This window comes from Bos taurus, chromosome 4, assembly GCF_002263795.3.
Source record: "Bos taurus isolate L1 Dominette 01449 registration number 42190680 breed Hereford chromosome 4, ARS-UCD2.0, whole genome shotgun sequence".
NCBI lineage: Eukaryota > Metazoa > Chordata > Mammalia > Artiodactyla > Bovidae > Bos > Bos taurus.
In genome coordinates this window covers 84,848,592-84,872,855 of record NC_037331.1, presented here as the reverse complement: position 1 = coordinate 84,872,855, position 24,264 = coordinate 84,848,592, and the positions used below count along the sequence as shown (strand labels likewise).

Here is a 24,264-nt window from a genome sequence, read left to right as displayed (position 1 = left end):
AAGATTGTGCAGGGAGGATGTACTGAACAGCCTTCTACCACACAGTCATCCTGCTGCTTCTCTACACTGAATCTCCCAGAAGCCGCTTCTGACAGGTGGTGCCCTCACCGTGACAACTCCTTAAAAAGTGAGGGCAAGTCCAGAGCTCCCACCCCTTTTCTGGGGAGAAGCATTTGTGCTGGGCTGGCTGGTTCCAAGATTGTGCATGGAGGAGTTCTACCTTGCTATCTAGGCTATAATTAGACCAGCCTAGCAATTCAAAGTGTGGTACCTCCATAATGAGGGAGCAGCCTGAAATGATGACTGGTATTCATATGGTCCTAACTAAAAACAGGAATTCTTTGTAAACTAAGATCAAGGTGGTTCATGTCAGGTTCTCATCAAATAGCATTTATAAACAGTAAGCTCTAAACCTGGCTGAAAATGAACAATCATCAGTGGAGTTTTGGAAAAAGGCTCTTAGTGTCATCAAGGTCAGACCCAATAATATATGGTAAATGTTTTAAACACTTTCACATTGCTTTCCTTACAAATCAGTGCTGTGATGAACATGTCCAGTTCTTCTATATTCAAAATAGAAACCTGATTTTCAGCAGGGATGTCATGTGGGCAGTCATTTGACAGGAAAGGCTAAAGTTTCCTGGCCACAGACAAGAGACAAGGTCTTTGCCCTGGACTTCTATGCAAAATAAATTGTCTAAGCTCTCTGACCCAAAGTTTCATCATCTCTAACAGAGAGATAATTATCTATATTTACAATTATTATGACAATATGATCACAGTGCTCAATTCACACATAAAGGACACTGACATTATTGTTGTTGGCTAAGCATCACCCCTCCGTTAGCCACACCTGTCACTAAAGTGGCAAATCCTTGAAGTGCACATACTACGATTAGGAAATCTAATAGTGTCAAGTACAATCTCATAACTGAATATGTGTCAATCATATCTCATTCTTCCATATGTTAGTCATATCTCATTCTTACCATTATGTATTTTATTGATATATTTTATTTTTATAGGATCAAATACCTGTCACTAAATTAACCATAATTACAATAATAGTATAATATATTGTTATTGCTGTAACAAAATCACTCAGCACTTGAATTTTTTCTCTTATACATTTCTGTCTCACAAAGCTCATGATTTTATATATGTCAAATTATACAATGAATGCTTGATTCCTATGTTAATAGTTTTCAATGGCATATACATGTCAGAAATCATTTTGAGGACAGTGTTCTCTTCCTTTGGTCTTCATAATATTTTTTTTTGACATTATTTTTTCCTTCTTATCTATACTCAGAAAATGAAAGTGTATCCCACCTCCTTAGTCATCAAAAGACAGATGACAAGATTATGGATTTTGTTTCACTGTCTACTTGCAGGCTGATCAAATGTCTTTTGAGACACTTCTCTCTCCACTCCAGATGGATACACATCTCTTCTACTGAAGTTGTCCTTGACTACTGAGCATGCAGTGTATGTATGATTGGCTTGCAACTAGTTAAGTGAAGCTCATCTCATTAAGTGCCTGGGAAACTGCTCTTTTGAGATACACCATTGCCAAAGTCTTCCTTTTTCCTTCCCATCCTATCAAGACCTATTTTCATCAATTCTACAAATAATTCTTGAGCCCTTTAAACCAACCACGCAATCTTATAATAAGTCTCCTCTACTAACCTCCTAACTGCAAAGAGGTACTGTGTTCCAATAAATTCTTTGTTTCTGTTTTCTGTAATTTTAAATCTCTGAATATTATAAAAGTAAAATTGGTATAATGTCTACTTATGAAAATATCTTTCTTGCAGTGCAATATTTATCATTACTAATCACAGAGAAATTATTCTATGCAAGGCACTAACTATAGGCTTTAAATGCATTAATTGTATAGTATTCATAACAACCCTAACGTAAATTTTAAAAAAGAAACTTAAATTAGAAAATTCCTTAAGGCCAAGCTGCAAGAAACTGACAAAGCCAGAACTCAAATTCAGAGAACTGTATTTTTACCATTATGCAAAACTAATGACCTTAACTTCCTGATTCTTTGCTCAGGGTCTAGTTAGTAGGGGTTAGGGAAGGAGAGAGAAAAAGTATCTTTCTAAAATTTTTTTTCTGGCAGAGAAGTTTACTTAGGCCAGCCATGTTTATTTTTTCTAAATCAGTCAAAACACTGATGATTAATGGAATTCACTCTGAGATCCCGACTATAAGTTGTAGCCATCAATTTTTTACAGTATTTTTAACTTTTTCTATATCCTTAAATACACGTGCGTGTGTGGCGGGAGAGTGTGTGTGTGTGTGTGTGTGTGTGTGTGTGTATCTTAGGTAGTCAGTAGAAAAAAGGTGAGTCCAAAATGATGGTTAAGAAAGCCCTGGAGAAAGAGAACATAGGAAAAATTCCAGGACTAGAGTGGTAACTTCTGGGAAAAAAACACATCCCTGATTGATGGCAAGTATGAGCCCTATCTTCATAACACAGAACCAATCAGGCTCCAGTGGGAGGAGACAGAAAGTAAGAAAAAGGGAAGCCCAGTAGTGTTGAGGCCGCTTCTTTGGGTCAGCCAGCCCTCCCCTCTTTGTGGTGTAATGTTTGCTGTCTGCTTAATAAAATCTTGAGATGTAACTGAACCACTGGTCCATTATTTCAGATCTTTGCTGTGAGGAGAAAAGAACACTGAGGGAAAAGAACACACCACCTGACATACACACACACACACACGCATGCACATGCACACACATTTACAGTTGACCTTTGAACAATGAAGGGTTTAGGGGAGCCGTCCCCTGCACAGAGGAAGATCCATGTGCTGTGCTTCCTCTGTAACTGAGGTTCAGCCCTGAGATTCAACCAGTGGCAGACATGTAGCACTGTTGTGTTTACTGTTTAAAAAGAACCCTCCCATTAATGGACTCATGCAGTTCAAACCCATGTTGTTCCAGGGTCAATTGCATGTATAAAACCTCCTACCACTGCCATTTCCTGCCTTGTCAATTAAGGTGCTCCAATAGCCAAGAACATATTTTGGCTCAGCTCCAAGAGAGGCTTCATATTAGATCCTATTGCTTAGTCAATCGCATTAAAAGGAGAATCCTTTGTATATACAAATGCCTGTAACATGTTGCCAGGACAAATGGGATTCACCTGCATTCTAAATATGCTGAAATTTAACAGACATCACTTACAAATAAAGGGCTTTTTTTTTTTCTTTGACCAGTCATTTTAATTTTGCTTCCTAAAAATGCAGAAGCTATGAGAAATTCATTAGCAGCCCCTTCAGCAATGCATAGCAGATGGGAATTTGAAGCTTTAAGAGCTGCAGGAGGAAAAAGTTGCCCCTCCCTGGTAGTAGCCCTTTTATTTCAGGATAGACAGTGATCCAGGTTTAAAAATGACTTGTGGGTGATATATATAGGAAGTACAATATGTTCCAATTTGACAACAGGAACAAGACTTTTTAGAGGAAAATATAATGCAGGGAGTCACTCATATTCACTTATATATTTTAAAAAGGCAGAAGGATTCAGTGATACAATGATAAATTATTTCACCAACACAGGATTTAGGGAAGGCCAATCGACTGAATTTTCAGCAGAGAGAAAGTGTCAATTAGCTAAGCAAGTGATTTAACTCATGATTTCTTTTTTCACCGAATGACCTGCCTGCCTGAATAATTTAATGCCTATTTTAGCAATGGTTAGGATAGTAAAGCAATGGATTCGTTTGGTGGAACAATTAAATGAAAAAAAGAGTCCAACCCCTTATGGGTGGGAGGCTAGATAGCATTCTCAGAGTTTCAGTTACTCAAAGTTGTTTCTTTAGCCTGAATGCTGCTGCTCAATTGAGAGTAGTGAGTTGAGGTCAAGCGAAGCCAGTGATTCTCAAGCCTAGATGAACAGAAGCATCACGTGGTAAACTAATCAAAGATTACCCATGTCAGGGTCCCATTCAGTATCAGTTTCAGTTGCTCAGTTGTGTCTGACTCTTTGTGACCCCATGGACTGCAGCACACCAGGCTTCCTTGTCCATCACCAACTCTTGGAGCTTGCTCAAACTCATGTTCATTGAGCGGATGATGCCATCCAATCATCTCATCCTCTGTTGTCCCATTCTCTTCCTGCCTTCAATTTTTCCCAGAGTCTCATTAGAAACCAATTTCATTAGAATCTCTGCATGTCAGGCATCTGGGGAATGGGTATTTCTAAAAGCCACCCCTTTCCTGTACAGGGTGATTCTGATAAGCTCTATGGGTTGAGAGATCAGTTGGTGTTTTGGATACAAATTAAATCCAGTTCAAGGCAGACTTTGGTTGCTGAAAGTAGTCTGTTCTTGAGGTGTATCTTTTTATCACAAGATAAATTCTCCTTAACTTTTCTTGCTTATTGGGTTGGGAAAATAATAAAAGGTGCTTTATAAATCTTAACCAAACACTACACTTTGTGATATCATCGTAATTTATGTATGAGCCCCTTTCTTCGTTATCACAATGTGAATATAACCTTCTGAAAGGCATCCTTGTTTATATCTAGATAAATGCTTGCCAAGATCTTGGCATTAAGATGATAAAGTCAAGCTTCTAAGATCTCTTAATAGGATTTAGAAAGAAAAGGAGAGATTAATATCACAACTGAGGTAGAAAGTAGAATTGACCTTTTGTATTAGAGGAAAGACAATCTTAAAAAAAAAAAAGGTGTTCTATCTTAAAACAAGTAAAACACTTCATAATCCAACTGAAATCTTTTCTTGGATCAGCTTTTACCAAGTGGCTATTTAGTGGTTTCTTTTAACTGAACATTTATTACATATATTTCTGAAATTTATAAAAGGCCAGTAAAAGAAGTCTTAGAACGCCCAGTGTTAAATCTACACAGCAGGGCCTGGATACCTGGTTCAAAGAAATTAAGTTTATATCCACCATAAGCCAGATCTTCTTTCTTTAAACTTTGGATTCTGTGTTGTGCTGTTCTCACTGAGACACTGTAAATTAAAGGATAAAATGTGACTTTCCACTCTGCTTCCCGTAATGATGTATTCTTAGTTGAGCTTAGGTGAGAAATTTGAATGTTTCAGAAAACCAGATTGCTTTTTTCCTGCCTCAGGGACTAAAGTGGCACAACACAGGATCGTATATCATTCCAAAAAATTTATACTTGCTTACATATTAGATTTTGTTTTAGCCTTTTATTTCTTCTCAACAGATTTTTCATAGCCACAATACTGGAGGCTGTTTCTGAAAACTGCTAATTTTTAAAAATAGACCAGTCAACCAAATTAGCAGGATGACTGAGGGAGAACTTTATTAGGGAATGAACAGCCGGAAGGTCTCAATAAATCTTTTCAGTCATCTGAAAAAATGAAAAACTTGGAAGGATGAGGGGGATGGGCTATGATTAGCTCAGATTTATTCCAACAACCAAGAAAAGCAAATGCATGACTTTGTATAAGTCCCTCTGCGATTTCATTCTCACAGACTTAACTTTTTCTTGCCTGGGGGAATGGGGCATGGGGAGAGGGGCCACAATCATTTCCTATGATTTGCATGGATTTAGGTACTAGATATCCTATTAGGAAGGTATTTAAAATACTTATCAGCATGTTCAACCTTTCCCTTATCAGAAAGCTTTCTTAACATCTGCATGATATATAGCTTACTATCATTTTTAAAACCATTTTCCCTCCTAGTCTAAGTCCCTTTAGTGCCAGGTTGTGTTTTTCTTTTGTGCCTGGCGGAAGCTACAAAGGAAACATTCATTCAATCAAAAGAAGGGCTGTATGATTCTTTGAAAGTACTGTTTTGCTTAATTTTAAAAATGTGTGTGATTTCTCTGATTATGAGATTTTTAAGAGCACAGACTTGGTCTGGTGTTAAAGTAGACACTAAGAAATCTTTTGATGAATTGAACTGATTGTCATGAAATTGACTGTTATTTTAATACATACTTAGAGTTATTAAGCCAGATTTTATGGGAAATGATTATAAGTTATTGTGAAAGTCAATGGCAAGAAATTAATATTATCTAGAGTGTCAAGGAGATTTCTATGAAGTGATATTTGAGCCAAGAGCATAAAACAAGTAGGCAAAGGTGGGGGGTGGGGTGGGGGAGAAAAGTGGGATAGGGAGGGGGTACCTTTGAAATAGAGGCAAGAGTATTTGCAAAGGCCCTGAGGCAGACAAAGGGTTGACACATGAAATAAACTGATAAAAGCCAATGCAGATGTAGCACAAAATGGGGTAGAACAGTTTTAAGAAAGATTAATAATTCAAACAATTTCTGGCTGTTACAGAAAAAATGATAGACACCTAAGAAAAGACATGGGCAGGCCAGACAGGATACTACTGAAGCAATCCAGGCAAGAGAAGACGTACCTGGGTGTGCCAATGTGGGTGATGTTCAGAAAGGGAGTGACTCAAACATATTTGACAAGGCTTGCTAATGATTTGAATAAAGACTGAAAGAAATAAAGATGTTCAGAATGACTCTCCAGATTCTAATTTTCTAGTTTTGTAAATAGGAAGAGGACTGTCCATTCCATTAAGGGATGGAACACAGAAGGAGCACAGGGGTGTAATACTGTATAATCTGGAACACGCTGAATGTGATGTGCTTTTGAACATCTAACAGGTGATATCTAGAAGAGATCTGATACACTCCTCTGGAGGTCAGGAGAGGAATGAGTTAGAAATATAATCAGAGTCATTGGCATGAACAACTGGTTTTGAGCTGAAGCCATTCACTGGGTTAACTGGCCTACAATGAAATATAGAATGGAAAGGAAAGGCAGGCCTTAGACTAAGCCTATAAATTTAGATTTAATTTGTATAGAATAGAGCAGGCTTGAAGTAATATTTTCAGAAGGTAGGAGCAAAAAAATATAGTAGGATTTTATGACAATAATAGTCCAGTTGAGTTAATTCACGTAAACTACATATCATGTGTGTAAGTAATGTATGCACTAATTTGACATGTATTGTTATTGTATCTGGCTGAGCCCAGATGTACAGACACAGGCCACATAAAACGAATAGTTGCCTTCATCAGGGGTTTGTGATTTTTATGATCAGAAGGTTAAAGCCAGTGGGGCAATGGAATTTGGGATAGTGACATTATGATCCATGCAATTCAAGCTGGTTAAGAAGAAAAATGAAAATAGAAGGAAAGAGTGGGAGCAGGTAATCAATAAGGAGAGATATCTGATAGTGATAAGAAGGTACTGGATGTCCTGATAGGGTGGAAGAATGATGAAGTGAGGGTGCTTCAACAACCAAGCTGATGAAGGAAGAAAGGACAATTACAGTAGCAGTAAGGAAACTGAAGTAATGATGAAGTGGGAAATCATCATACGGAGGCTGCTGCTGCTGCTAAGTTGAGTCAGTCGTGTCCGACACTGTGCGACCCCATAGACGGCAGCCCGCCAGGCTCCTCTGTCCCTGGGATTCTCCAGGCAGAATACTGGAGTGGGTTGCCATTTCCTTCTCCACATATGGAGGTTATATGGAGGTTATTTCAATAATTAAAGGTATACTTCCAAAGTAAAATGCTTAAATTAGTGGAGGTGATACGGTTCTGAGGGATAAATATAGAGCACAGCTGTGAGACTGATTGCCTGAATCATGGCAGAAAAGTTTGTGGGAGATGAAGAGGTCAAAATGAGGCAATAGACTCTACCAAATAGGGTATCGTGAGGGTAACTCACACCAATCTGCACCATCACTGCAGGAACTGGGTTGCAGAAGAAAACGGAAGTAAATGGACTCAATAAATTTAATTAAATGATCCACAGTGATGAAATACTCAAATGGAGGTAATGGTAACTAGAAAACTGGTAATTATTGGAAGAAAATTTTTTGGAAAAACCCTAAATGGCTTGTGATCTAGCTGAAAGTAGAATAATCTGTTTAAACTACTTTAAAATACAATGTCTTGGTTTCTGCCTCTGGAACCATATTTTTGATATAAATGAACTATTAGAATGAAACTTGGTTATTGTTATTTTTAAAGCTTGGCATGATTAGACTGTTCCCAATATGAAATTTAAAAAATTATTAAGAATGATAAAGGATAAAGCTTTCCAAATAGAGGATTTCACCCTATATTGCCTTTTTTTTTTTTTTAAGCAGGAGATTTTTTTCCCTAGCAGGAGAGAATTATAACATCATCAGATTTAGTACAAGAGGAAAAAATTGAACTTCAGTCTAATAGATTAACTCACTGTACATGTTCAGAAAAAAAGGAAATTGCCTTAGGAAATATCTGAAACATAATAAATCAGTTTAAGGAATAAAACAGTACTATATATTATAATGCCAAAAAATCATCCTGGAAGCATTGATTTATCTAAGTCTTCCACAGAGAAAAACCCCTAGCTAGCTAATGTTAATCACCTAACATGAAGCATTTATTTAAAATATTCAGAGAGAAAATGCCAACTAACAGGCAGTAACATGAATTTCTCTTTTCCTATTAAGTTGAAGAACTTTTTCTTGATGTTTTATTATAAACTGTAGTACAATGCTTCTTCAGAATTTCAAGAATAACTTACATGAAAAGGATCAAATTGCTACTGAAATATAATTTCATTATGTTGTACTGAATAGTTTGAGATTATTCTCTCTCTAGATATATGAGTGTATATGTATACATGTGTATATAAATACACATGAACGATTATTGATATTATATATCAAAGAAATGTCAAAAATTAACCACATATTTTTCTAATAAATTGCAAATGTAGACATATCTGGACAAACCTATAAAAAACTATGGTTTGTTTAGCACCTTAAAATTCTTCTACTTCTAGTTATTTCCTAGTTGAAAAACTGTTGGTGCTGCAGATAATGTTCCAGTCTTCAATAACTCTTCAAACTTTTACTTTACTCAAAGAGCATGTTACCATTTCACTGGATTGTTCAGCAGATTTCTATAAACTAGCCACTATCAACATGGTCCCTATTGATGTGAATGTTAAGTCTTCCTTTAAATGTTTTTCTTCTTAAATAAACATTCTTCTTCATTACTGAATTGGGAGGATGGTGCCAGTAGTCACAATTATCACTCTTTGGAGAAGGAAATGGCAATCCACTCCAGCACTCTTGCCTGGAAAATCCCATGGATGGAGGAGCCTGATAGGCTACAGTCCATGGGGTCGCAGAGTCGGACACGACTGAGCAAGTTAACTTTCACTTTCTACATCATATCAAGAAATTTCCAAGATTTTTCATAGGTTAGGATTTCAACAGAACTAACTGAAAGCAGGGAATTTATATTGAACATGTGAATGAAAAACACATGATCTGGTGTAAAGAAGTATTTCCAAAATGAATGCATTGTCTTAGAAAAGGCTAGCAACATAAAAAGATCCTTGGTTATGACACAGAGTGGTGAGCTCAGAATAGAGTGACATCAGCCACAGTTATTTTCAGGCTCAGAAAAGAAAAACAGAAATTACAGAAAAGGAAACTATGTAGGAGACCACAAGTAGCGGTTTAGTGTAGGTACTAAACATGAATTTTCAAAAGGAATAGGAAAAGTGAATCCAACTAAAAAAGTCTTGGTAACAGGTGAGTCACAAACCTAGTAAAGTGTAGTAAAATCTTAAGCTCTCCCTACAATACATATAAGGAAGTGATACATCAAGACTTTGAATACACAGGAGCAGAACTGAGAACAACCCAATCAAAAGACCACCATCACTGATTACCTAGACAGAGGTAGGATATTAAAACTATGTTCATGCCAATTCAATAATTCTGAATTTAATTTTTATTTATTTGCATGATTTAAATGTGTAACTTCTCAGTGACTCAGTTCTAAAGTCTACTAATAATGGAATTAAATAATTATAAATCAATCCATTTTTACTTGACTCCTGACTAAGCAATGATAAAGAAACCTTGTTTTTAATATTCTTTTGGAACAGGGAAAACATAAATAAAAAATAAAATGTAGTATGATAGTGTTAGAAGTAAAACACATTAATCCAGTTGTACCTACTGATCACTGGCTGCTAGATAGTATTCAGGCAGAAATAATTATCTATATATAACTCTTGAAAGATGCAATTAGTTACACAAGTTGCCAAAGTCCTAACTAGGTAACCTGAGAGGAAAATAGAACAATCCAGAGAGACAGGATTCACAAGGCCCAGGTGCTGCTGCATCATTTGCTACTACTTTTTCTATAGTTCTGAGAATGGCACATATTTCCAATCTTCAATTTCTTCTTTTGTAAATAATAAGTAATATAACCTGTACATTATGTAACACTTAATCGTGCACTATGAAAATACAGAAGTAAAAAACATTGTTTGTTTGTTTGTTTTTAACTAGTTAACATATAACCAGGTATAAAGTAAAGTAACAGTAAAAAGATGTGTGCTTTTCCCCACACGTACTGTCTCAACATTCTTCAAGGATGATAGACAAGTAAAAACTTAAAGTTAAAAATGCCACTTATAGTCATATCTAAAAGCATGAAATACACAGGAATAAACTTATGAAAAATATGCTCAGGATATTTACATTGAAAACTATAGAACACTGCTGAGAGAAAGTAAAAGAGACATAAGTAAGTGCTGGGATGTACCATGTTCATGAAATAGATGACACAATATTATTAAGATGCATATTTGCCAAATTAATTTACACATTTAATGAAATATCAATCAAAATTTCAGAAGGAATTTTTGTAAACAGTGACAAAATTAATCTAAACTTACATGGAATTACTAAGGGCCTTTCATAGCCAAAAGCATTCTAATGAACATATTTGGAGGAATTACACTATTTCATTTAAAGACTCAGTATAATGCTATTGTGTGGTGCTATAGAAACAAACATACTACTAGGATGAAGGTATATTCATTAATGGAATGGAATAGAATATAGTGTCTAAAAATTGACTCTTACACATGTGGTCTGACGATTTTCAGCAACAAGCAAGGTAATTCAATGAGAAAGGATAGTTGTCTCAACAAACAGCACTGTAACAATTACAGTATCATTCAAATAAAGAAAGAAGGGGAAAAAAGAAAGCAATCTGTATCTGAATATAAAGTGAAGTCGTTCAGTCATGTCTGACTCTTTGTGACCCCTTGGATTGTAGCCTACCAGGCTCCCCTGTCCATGGAATTTTCCAGGCAAAAGTACTGGAGTGGGTTGCCTTTTCCTTCTCCAGGGGATCTTCCCAACCCAGAGATCAAACCTAGGTCTCCTACCTCGCAGGCAGATGCTTTACCATCTGAGCCACCAGGGAAGCCCTGTATCCGAGCATGCTCCTCAGTGAATAAGAACATCAAACTCTGTGTGTGTGTGCATGTGTGTGTAGGTAGAGAGGGCACTGATCACAACTAACTGATGAAATAATGAGGAAGTCTGGTTTTGAACTGAACAGCAGTAGACTATAAAATAATTTCTAATACCATGTTTGGGTAATTCTAGTCTTAATCTCTTTTTTTCTCAGATGATATCCTTGGTGATCCTTCAGTCTTCACTATTGTTCTGCTGTGTTCTCATCACCTCCCATGTCTTCACATGTGTTACAGCATGCAGTGATTTGCAAATCTTTATCTCTAAATTAGATTTCCTTCCTATTAGAATCCATATTTGGGTTCCAGAAATGTAAGTTTGATTATCTCATTGATAGATTTCTCTGGCTATACTACCGGGACCACAAACCCAACATCCACCACAGATATATCTCACTGTTTGTCTCCTTGCATTATTTCTCTTTCATCCCATTCAGCTCTTCTTTTGTTCCCTGAATTGATTACTGATACTGCTTTTCACTCAATCTCCAGAGTTACAAGTTCAACATTCATTCTTAACTCCTTTGTAACCTTCCTATTCAGGAGTTTAAGATTATATTCCTTAAATATTTTTGAACTGACCTTTTTTGTCCATTTCTGCTTCTATTTCCTTGGTTCAGATCCCCCTTACTTAAATAAGCAATTATAGGAATCTCTTGGCTTGTTACCAGGATGACCGTTCAAAAGTATAAATCTGAATATGATAATCTTCCTATAACCTTCCCTTGACTCCCCATCACCTACATAATCAAGAACTTGGATGATCAAGTGAAAACTCTTCAGTATAACTTTCTAGCCTCACCCTTCACCTTTATGTCTTCATATAGTACTGTTCAATAATATCAAATTCTTTTAAGTTTCTAGCATATCTGAAGGTGTATCCTCATAGTTTCACAATGCACATTAATATACTAAGGGCTATATGAATATCGGTTGTATGGAAAGTTGCTTACTTTATTTTTAATTGAGAAGTTCCCAAACACATTGAACTTCTAAGCTTCATTCCTATCTTTATTCCTTCCCCAGGAGTAACAATCACATATCATAAAACTGTTTGATGACTATGATCTGGAAAATACTTATTTGAAGGATAAAATCAAAACCACTTAACCAGACATTCAAAAGATATTATTCTCTGACTCTAAGCTAATTTTCTAGCCTTTCCATTCCATATAGAAGCTCTTCATATATCCATGCTCACTCTTATCTAAAAAGACATGTTACTTTCTCATCTCTCTGCCTAAGCTCTGGGCATTTTTTCTGACAAGAAGGCCTCTCTGGCCCTGACCCCATCCTTCATTTCTCAGCTCAGTTCCTACCTGTGGTTAAATGTGCGGCTCACCTCCTCAATGAAGTGATCTTTTCCTGTGAACTCCTTGGCAATTATTGCCTAAGTCATAACTTTTGCAATTAACATGCACTACTTTGTCACATATTTCTGCTGTTGACTAGAAGTTATTTAAATGTTTACCATGCGTAAGTTTGCTTTTCAAAAAATTTCTTTAAACACTTTGACCTATACCTGGATTCTCTTCCTATTCACTCAGGGCAAGTATGACTCATCTTTTGTTGCTGCTTCTAAACCAGCAGAAGGGATTTACTAAAATCATAAGCTTTTATATTAATGCAGTGAAAGAGAATTTCAAATGATGGGGAATTTACATATTTTATGTTGTGCAAACTAGGCTGACTTTAAGATTCCTAGAAGAAATAATGCATATCTTAAAGCTAGAGCTCTGAATTTTATTTGAAATAATTATTCTTTGACAGGGAAAAATAACTGTATTCAAGAAGTAAAGGCAAATTTCATCCATTACGACTATGACTAACTATTGATGCGTCATAGTTACTTCACCAGATATTTTATATCTCTCCGGTTCCACTGGAGAACAAATAGATTACATTAAGATATTTTTATGTGATTAGAACTGAATTCTAAAGTAGCACCTTTCTGCCTCTGCAAGACAAATACATCTACCAGAGAGCACACAACTGAAAAATGAAAGCTACAAACAAATGAATTTCCCTTCACTTTCATCACTAACCAATACCTACCATACCATGGCAGAAACCAATAAACTCTCAATGCAATTTATAGCCACACTAGCATATGGTATTTCCCCAGGAGTTTTCTGAGGTCTAAACCACTAAAGTACTGAATACTCCTACCTTCATTCTACATTTAATATCTGTCATGATTCTGCCTTTAGAAAGACAAATTAGTCATACGATGACAGATAGTTCAGTAACTACCTGACAAATCAGACTTTTAAAAAAGCCTGTTGTTCTCTTAATTTTGATTTGAAGGTGACATTTATTGTTATAAATTTGGCAGATAGAACCTTATAATGGTATGCATGTAACCGATATATTTTAGTGCTTGTTTACTCCTTTTACTTGAAACATTTATGTAAATATACATAGAATGTGTTTTTTTTAACTGCAAATTAAAAATTATTCTGCATTTTTAGCAAGTCATCAGAATAAGATGCCATCTTTGAGTAAGATGTATTTTACATCACTCTTGTTTCTAATCCTTGCTTATATTCATATTAATCTGCTCCACTCAGCCTACTGGACCTGCCCAACTACAAATCACCCTTGAGGAAATATCAGAAGATAGTCAGGATCCCCTGGGATTTGCCACACGAGGTATCAGCAGTGATAGACTTTTGAAGTAGCACATGGTAAATGTCAACTTTAGAAGTACAAGTAACAAATAATGTACAGGACTTACTTTTTTATTTTTTTAATTTTATTTTATTTTTAAACTTTACAATATTGTATTAGTTTTGCCAAATATCGAAATGAATCCACCACAGGTATACATGTGTTCCCCATCCTGAACCCTCCTCCCTCCTCCCTCCCCATACCATCCCTCTGGGTCATCCCAGTGCACCAGCCCCAAGCATCCAGTATCGTGCATCGAACCTGGACTGGTGACTCGTTCCGTATATGATATTATACGTATTTCAATGCCATTCTCCCAAATCATCCCACCCTCTCCCTCTCCCACAGAGTCCAAAAGACTGTTCTATACATCAGTGTCTCTTTTGTTGTCTCGTATACAGGGTTATTGTTACCATCTTTCTAAATTCCATATATATGCGTTAGTATACTGTATTGGTGTTTTTCTTTCTGGCTTACTTCACTCTGTATAATAGGCTCCTGTTTCATCCACCTCATTAGAACTGATTCAAATGTATTCTTTTTAATGGCTGAGTAATACTCCATTGTGTATATGTACCACAGCTTTCTTATCCATTCATCTGCTGATGGACATCTAGGTTGCTTCCATGTCCTGGCTATTATAAACAGTGCTGCGATGAACATTGGGGTACACGTGTCTCTTTCCCTTCTGGTTTCCTCAGTATGTATGCCCAGCAGTGGGATTGCTGGATCATAAGGCAGTTCTATTTCCCGTTTTTTAAGGAATCTCCACACTGTTCTCCATAGTGGCTGTACTAGTTTGCATTCCCACCAACAGTTACTTTTGCACAATTTTTATAAAATGCTTTGGTCTTTAAAATACTAAAGCTATACTAGATATTTTTATTTCTGATCCTTTTGAAAAAACATGGATCCTTTGCTTTCTCCTGTTAACTTATGAAATTCAGGTGGAGGCATTTAAATCACAAATCCATTACCTTCTCTCTATCATCTTTTTAACCACAAATAAACAGCATTAAAACTTTGTTAAATTCATTCCCCAAAGAGTTTTTATACAGTCAAATATGAATTCGGAGCTGAATGAATCCACTGACGTATCACAATATTATCTTTACACCTATACAATGAAGTCCCTGATTTTACCTGTGGTGCCTATCACCATGCCTGACACTTGTTATTTGATTTATCAATGGAGAGAGAGGGATACTAGAAAAAACATTCAGAAAAAGCCCGAAAAAAAAAAAGTCAGGTGTAATAATAAAAGATTCATATAACTCTTTTCCTATATCCTAGATCAAAAAAGTATCTAAGAGAAGTTAAGAGAAACGTTATTTTTGGCAGAGCTGGGTCTCGAATCCTAGCCTGAATCACCCGCTCTTGCCCCTATCGTATGCTGCCTCACCAGGACAGAAGAACTGACAGGAAACAAGCACTTCTTCCCATTCAGTGTATTAGCATACTTATTTTTCACAAAATCTATCGATTTTTCTCATTTTCCTTGCTGTACACCATTTAATCATCTTTAAAACATGTTTAGAAAATTTAACAAGCTATAAATGGTATTTTTTATTAAGAGATGTGACATTAAGACGTGTCACAAATGTAGAGATATGCAGTGTTTGCTGTATCCTACCAGCAATGCTGTAAAGGTTAGAAAAATGACATGTACTAATAAGTGATCAGACCCATGGCACTAATGAGAGGCTCTGGTGCCACATGGTATCTTAAAACCCTCCCCAGTGTTCATTACTATGCCACGTTGATCATGTCATTTTTAGTAAATTCAAGAATGATTCATTCCTGGCTGACAGGTAAGTGCAGATACCGTTATGTTACTTCTAAAGCTCTGTCAGTGAACTTGTCAGAAAATAAAGCAGAGTTTCCTTACTAAGAAAACATAAATGTCCCAACTTCCCAGGTTTTTGTCTTAATACATTGAAATTTCCTTCTTTGCTCTCTGCTGAAACATTAATTTTCAAGCATGGTCTGACCAAACAAGCTTTACAGAAAGAAAAAAATCAACATCGTAGCTTCACACAAAGGTTATATTATCCTTTTTTATCTTAGAAATAGATTTCTGTTTTCACATGAGTTTGAACACTGAGCAAAAACCCTTAGAAATTCTTTTCAAATATCTTAATATTTTTATTTCTTTGTATGCAGAAGAAAATTAAATTTCTATTTCCCTAACAGAAAACATTTTTTTGTATCTAGGCAAAACTGCCTTTAAAATGTCTCTTTGATTAAATAAACTGTGAAATGAGTGCTGATACATAATTATTCTAATGTGTGTTTTTCCCAAAGAGGACATGTTCATATTTTAATTGCTTTCATACAATTAAAATTCTGCATGAGGAATTGTTTTCAATCATAAACGTTATATTTAAAAATAGAGAATTTATTCTGCATTGGTGACCAGGTAATTTGGGTAAGTTTCTGAATTGATCTGTGGCTGTCATCTCTGGGGCATCTTCTTACCGGGCAGTGAGAAGTGTTTGTCACACACGTGTGGTCACAAATGTAGAGTTTGGTTTGGATTAATCTCCGAAAAGGAGAACTTACAAACTCTTGGGAGCTTTGGCTCACCATCCTGACATGAGGACAGTGCATGAGAGAAAGCCAGACAGCTGGAAAAAAGAAACTCAAGAAGATGTGGAGGAGATGGAGACAAAAGCAGGATGCCTGACCACTTCCCAATTCTTGCATGCAATCCTGAGGTCATTCTGCCTGTTTTGATTTTCTGAGATACTTGATATTTTATCAGTTCCCCATTTTTGTCTTGCTTTGCTTTGCATTGCTTTTCTACTTAAGCTCTCTCTATTTGGTTTCTGTTACTTGTAAATAGTCTTATTTGTTATCCTGGTCTCAACTATTGGTTGTGGTCTCTGTGTGAAAATGAGATGAGGATAGATAGCTTTTTAAAAATAAATTGGACTGCAAGATGCATAGTTCTGGTAGAATGGGACAAACTACAGATCAACAGGATGAAAAAATTATAGGTATCCATCAGGCTGGCTCAGTTGGGGAAGATGCCTCCAGAAGTCAATGAGTAAAATCTAGCAAGGTAGAATATTTTATCAGAGAGGTTTTACACAAACATGGTTCATGTGCAGAGAGGAGGGATGGAGAATACTGTAGCTGAGAATATGATTTTCATGGTGACTGAGATTCAGGTATTGGGGCCAGTGTGAGGAAAGCAGGAGAGACTCCATCTTGAAGCTGTCATCCATCTTAAAGGCAGGATGTGAACTGGGCCTGAACCCTGCCCCAGAGGGAGAAAACCATTGCTAGTGAAAGCCCAGTCTCCTGGAGACTTCCCTCCCTACAGATGGCAAACGGAGACTGTAGTTGAGGTCAGGCTGCTCCTGTTAGATTTACCATTGAGACATCCCCCCCTTGATGTATAATCATTGTTCCCCTCCTTTAATCTTAATTGTTTGTTCTCCTAGCACCTACTTGTTGTAAAAGTCAATCATATGCAACAAAGAGGTTGCTAACATGTAACCAGTCACATAGTGGAGGGGAGGTGGTATAAAACAGCCTCTCAGGAACATCAGGGTCCTTGTTGGGAACTGATTCCCTTTGGACCTGCTGGCATAATAAACTGTACTTGACTGTCTTGAGTGTCCTCTGAGGTGTGTTTTGCGACTCCATATTCCACAACACAGGGAGAATACAATATTTAAATTTGGGGCTGTCCATTTCTGGCTATAAATACAGGTACCTAGAAAGCTGCTGTTAAGACAAAGCCCAACTACTGAAGTGGAGTCTCATTGCAGAAAACAAGGTTAATGGCTCAAGAACTGCAAGCCCATGGTTCTCAGTCAGAGGTGGTGATGCCCCTTGGGGATAGCTAGCAACATCTGGAAACCATGGTGGCTGTTAGAACCAGAGTAAGGGTTTATTTTTGGTACAGTGGTAAAGAATCCACCTGCCAATGCAGGCGACACAAGAGACTTAGGTTTGATCCCTGGATCAGGAAGATCCCCTGGAGAAGGAAATGGCAACCCACTCCAGGATTCTTGCCTGGAGAATTCCAGGGACAGAGGAGACTGGTGGACTACAGTCCATGAGGTAGCAAAGAGTTGGACATGATTGAGTCCCTTGGACTGCAAGGAGATCCAACCAGTCCATTCTGAAGGAGATCAGCCCTGGGATTTCTTTGGAAGGAATGATGCTAAAGCTGAAACTCCAGTACTTTGGCCACCTCATGTGAAGAGCTGACTCATTGGAAAAGACTCTGATGCTGGGAGGGATTGGGGGCAGGAGGAGAAGGGGGCGACAGAGGATGAGATGGCTGGATGGCATCACTGACTCGATGGACGTGAGTCTGAGTGAACTCCGGGAGTTGGTGATGGACAGGGAGGCCTGGTGTGCTGTGATTCATGGGCTCGCAAAGAGTCGGACAGGACTGAGCAACTGAACTGAACTGAGCGACTGACACAGGGGTTCATTAGTGACATCTAGTGGGCAGAGGCCATGGATATGCTTAACATCCTTGACTTCCCAGGACAGCCCCCCAACAATAATTATCTGACTCGGATTTCAGTAGGACTAAGGTTGAAAAACCTTGCTTAACCAATATATAGACTCAAAGTGGAATCTTTAGATACTTCAGGGTGAATCTCCAAACTCCAGGTTCAGAGTTCTCCTGGTTCTCATCTGTGGAGATAAATTAGTTTTGGGATATTAAAGAAGGGTTGTGGGGAGAGGAGCTTATCCTTAACTGAGTCAAGGTCTACTTCCCAACTGGCATATTTAGTCACTGCAGTTGTTTTTAAATATTATTTTTTTGTCAGCCTATGGCTAGCCTGCATTTGTAGATCCAACTTAATTGTACCTTGGTTGTTTCAAAGCCTTGTCCTTACTGTAGTCCTTGAAGGCTTAAAGCATTTCCATCCTGACACGGTAAGCCACAACACAGAGTTGGCAGCGTGGCCTGTTTTATTACATGCCAGAACCCACTCCAGTACTCGTGCCTGGAAAATCCCATGGACGGAGGAGCCTGGTAGGCTGCAGTCCATGGGGTCGCTAAGAGTTGGGCACGACTGACGGACTTCACTTTCACTTTTTACTTTCCTGCATTGGAGAAGGAAATGGCAACCCACTCCAGTATTCTTGCCTGGAGAATCCCAGGGATGGGGGAGCCTGGTGGACTGCCATCTATGGGGTCGCACAGAGTCAAACACGACTGAAGCGACTTAGCAGCAGCAGCAGCAGAACAGAAACACTAAGCTAGGTGACTATACTATTTCATAACAGGAATATTACAGGAAGAGAGTGTTTACAAGACTTCTAACTTGATGTCTAGTAACTTGAAAAGTCAACATGAGCGGAAATAAGATGAATTTCTACAATTTTACTTTTAAAAAGAAATATAGGAAAATGTTGATGTGTCAGTGCAGCGGTCGTTCATCTACCCTGTCTCTGCATTAGGCCTCAACATGTGTAGCTATTTGCGCTATACAAAGATTCTGAACAAGGCAATATTTCAGAAAGGTACCCTTACACACAATCACCAAGATACGGGAATTCAGCAATTTTGGTTGACTGACTCTCCATGAAACATCATGAGAATGCTCCTATCTTTGACTCCAGTACTCTGTTTTAACAGCTTCCTATTGCCGCTGTAACAAATTACCTAAGCCTGTAGGCTTAAGGGCTTTCTGGATGGCTCAGTAGTAAAGAATCTGCCTGCTGATGCAGGAGATGCAGGTTCAGTTCCTGGGTTGGGAAGATCCCCTGGAAGAGGAAATGGCAACTTACCCCAGTATTTCTGTCTGGAAAATTTCATGGGCAGAGGAGCCTGGGAGGCTACAGTCCATGTGGTTGCAAAGAGTGGGACACGACTAAGCACACACACACAAATGGCTTAAAACAACACAAATTTATCATCTTACACTTTTGGAGGTCAGAAACCGAAAATGGGTCTCACTGGGCGATATTGCTTTGTGGGGCTCTAGGAAAGAAACCATTTTCTTTCACTTTCAGGTTCTGGAGACTCCCACTATTCTTTGGGCCATGACTCCCTTCTAGCATCAAAACCAGCAATGATTTGAGCCTTTCTCAGGACCCCCTCTCTAGTTCTGACTCTACTGACTCTCTCTTCCTTTTGTAAGGACCCTTGGCCCAGCAGGATAATACAGATAACCTACTTATGCTAAGGTCAGTGCTTTGTCATGTAACACAACATACACATAGATTCTGAGGATCAGAATATAGGCATCTTTGCGGGGACCATAACTATTGCTACCGCATTCACTAAAACCTCATTTTGCAAACAAGTAGATAGAGCTTCGGAGAAGGCAATGGCACCCCACTCCAGTACTCTTGCCTAGAAAATCCCATGGTCAGAGGGGCCTGGTGGGCTGCAGGCCATGGGGTCGCTAGGAATCGGACACGACTGAGCGACTTCACTTTCACTTTTCACTTTCATGCATTGGAGAAGGAAATGGCAACCCACTCCAGTGTTCTTGCCTGGAGAATCCCAGGGACGGGGGAACCTGGTGGGCTGCCGTCTATGGGGTCGCAGAGTCGGACACAACTGATGAGACTTAGCAGCAGCAGCAGCAGCTATAGCTTACTAAGTTGTATTAGTCACAGAATCAAGCTTTGGCATTTGAAATAAAATAATTACATCAGACATTTAAACAAAGATAGCAAGCAAAACCTTGAGGCTTTAAAAGAATTTCATGAATCTTGTAGAAAATTCATTTTTTAAAACGATCTAACTCCTGGAATGTTCAAAAAACAAATGTAATTTAGGAATGAAAAAATTTCAGGGTAAAATGACATTATCAAGTAGTTATTAATTTTCTTATTGCCATACTATTAAGTATAGAATTTCTAATCTTATTAACTTTTCAATATGTCACAAAAATTCTGCAAATACCCCAGCTCTCCACTCTTAAAAATATAATTTTCTATCAAAAACTACAGAAGTTAAAAATACTTCTCCTTTTTACACTGGAAATAAAATCAAAGCAAGTGCTATAGAAGATAGGGTGAATACTGCGGTGTTGTAGGTGATCTTACACATTGGTGATGAGGAACTATGAGATGACATTTCAAAGATACTGACAAACTAAGAATCATTGATACCAATAATAAAGTTGATAGCTTTCTACAGAATGAAATTACCCCTTGGAAGGAGTATGCTTTAGCCTTTGATTCACTTATTAATTTAGTAGTCATTTAGTAGAAAAGGCACAGGAAATCACGTAACTGCCTCATACATTTTTAGTTGAAAAAATAAAAATGACATAAAGGTAGATCAATAATGCATTTTTCCAGGAAACCAAGAGATTTCCATCATATCCACTCAACAGTGACAATTTTACTTTGAAATGATCACAAACCAAGATGCACATAATGACACCTCTAAACAGAAAAAAAAAAAAAAAAAGAAAAAAAAAACCCTCGATTTATTCTTTTTTAAGACATCAAGGAAATAAACAGTGCACTTAAAAATGCTTACATCCTATAATAACAAAATGATAATGAGGAATAAAATGAACACTTTAGCATTTAATAGATTTTTGCTTTATCCACAATACCTAAGTTGTTATAGAAAACAAATACAAAAAAACCAAGCAAATGCATCTTCTCTGAGGTACAAAAGTTCATGAATTTAAATAACTATTTAAAGCTACAGAATAGGAGAGCCTAAAAGATATAAATAATTGTCAGCTGAGTTGTATGAAAAATAAGGAGTGTGAGATGTGTGTTTCTGAAAACAAAAGCATATAGCTTACCTATCCTTTTATCTATCTATCCCTCAAATGCATTTTGAGGTCCTGGAAGGTTGAGAACATGTCTCCTTTTCTTATAGCCCATATGATGTCCAGCAATAACTTGACCTTAGTAAGGAACATTGTTTTTTTGCTATGCATTCTACAGTACTGAATACTGACATCATCAGATATAATAGAGTGATTAAATGACAAAGAGCTTTAATATAACATTTTAACTGCAAATCCATTGTTATCTACATTAAGTATATTCTATACTTCAAGACTGAAGGCAGGAGGAGAAAGGGATGACAGAGGATGAGATGGTTAGATCGCATCACTGACATGAGTTTGAGCAAGCTGCAGGAGTTGGTGATGGACAGGGAAACCTGGTGTGCTGCAGTCCATGGTGGGGTCACAAAGAGTTGGACATGACTGAACAACTGAGCTCAACTGATATTTCAAGCAATCTTTTCCAATTGTATGTATCACACTGACCTAATTAGACACCCTTTGCCCTGAGTAGTAAGTATTATCTCCATAACTCAACTATAATACCAAGAGAAGGTTTTACAAAGCACTTCATTAACATTAAAACATCATCCACTACAAACTCAACGGTCTAATAATTTAAAATATGTAGATTGTAAAAGTAAACTATGCAAAAAAGATAATCTGTATATAATTTTTTAAATTATAAGTTCATTTTAAGTTCCCAGGAATGTAGAAAAAAATTATGCTGGAATTTATTTATCAAAATTTTCCCTGTTAAGCAACAAAATGAAGCATCTTTGGATGGTAATGCAAGTTTTCACTCTCAGGTACTACAGTACATGACTAATAACCTTAAAATAGAAACCAGCTTGCAATAACTGAAGAAACTACTGTGACATTAATCCACACAATGTAATTGATTTGATATTGCCTTTTCTGATCTCTCTCATATCTTTAGATAAAACCCACTATACCACATTCCAATTAAGAAAAACAGTATTTATTAAAAAAAAAAAAAAGCAATTGTTAGTACATAGAAAAGAAGCATCTATGGCTCTCAAAAGCTAGACTACACTAGGTTGCTAAGATCACTATACTGTGCTTGCTGTTCCTTGCTTTCTGTATTCCAGTCAGCATCCATTTTGTGAGAAAGGGATGCACACAGGAAGCTGCCTTAATTTAGTTCCTTTCATCTGAAGATTTCAAAAGCTTTGCTGATGGTCATTATTTACAGTTGCTGAATAAATGGGAGCACAGACTCAATGGGAGGCCATAACCATTCTATAAATGAATTACAAAGAGTAGAATCTTGTTAAAACAAGTCGGAGTATAAAACATCTTAGATGTCCTGCTTAAATTCTGAACTTATTTTCCATTTTCTAAGCAACTTTTCCTATTTTGTAACTTTATTCTTACATTTTAAGGTTAATAATGACCTTGCTCACTTGTTCACACAGAGTCACTGGCCCCTGATTATTTTTAGAAATGTAAGTCAGCTAATGTGCTACCTATGTGCGTATGCATGAAAAAATGGAAGGGGGAAGAGTACATGACATTATGACATGTAATTTGAAAGTGCTTTAGGATATAAATTGTGCAGAGGAAATAAAAGGAAAGAAAAATAAATTTTTAGACTGAAAATTGCTAGAAAAGGAAGAGAGGAAATTATTATTATGGTTAGAAGGTTAGAAAGAATGACTCATGACAAAGTAATTTTGAACAGAAGACTCCTAAGAGCCAGATAAGGAGAGGAGTTGTGTGCAAGAGGCAGAAATATGTGGTTAAAGATGGGGGCAGAGAGATATGACTCCTAATAGATACAATAAATTTTCTTCACTAATGAAATGCCTATGGAGGCTTTTCAAAGTAATGGCTCTCACACCAGGCCAACCATCTGAACCAACCACCTAAAGAACGCTCAGAAGCTAACTCCTACTGTGTGCTCCCCAGAGATGCTGATGTATCAGTTGTGACTCACTGTCCAAGGATTTGAGCAATATTTTTCAAAGATTCTGATGAATTGATAGTATAAACACTTAGACAATCTATCCTTCCACCATGGCCAATACCTAAGAAGTATACTCAGTGCTGGGAGCAGCAGATACTTTGCTAGCTCCCATCAGGTAACACTGAGAAAGTGAACTTAAAACAGCAACTGAGGAAGAAAGGGTCTGTTTAGGAATCAGAAGTCATACTCAGAGTTTCCTGGTCTCAATATCCTTGTATGATCTATATCTTGAGATGAGATGCTTGTCGGTTATCTGGCCTAGATTTTGTTCCTTGCTTATTTCTTGGCTTGAACCATTGGATAGTGACCCCAATGCAGCTCAACTGGAAGACTAGACTTTGTCTGGATACTTAAGATGTCCTGAAGTCTGCCCACACTCTCAAGTTTGTCTTTGGCTTTACTTCCTATTCATTCAAATCCCACAAATCTAACAGACATGGAATTGGGGAAAGTTTGAGCAAAGGCTTTCACCATTGTGCCCAATGAGCCCTTCGGGCCTTTTCTTACACTATATTCAATCCTCACTCACTGTGACCCTCTCAATC

General features: G+C 37.3%; 1 protein-coding gene across 1 annotated transcript in view; it reads right to left on the bottom strand.

The window, feature by feature from the left end:
- Nucleotides 1-24,264, bottom strand: part of KCND2 (potassium voltage-gated channel subfamily D member 2) — a 563,761-nt gene that overhangs the window by 379,266 nt on the left and 160,231 nt on the right. The gene's annotated exons all lie outside the window — the stretch shown is intronic.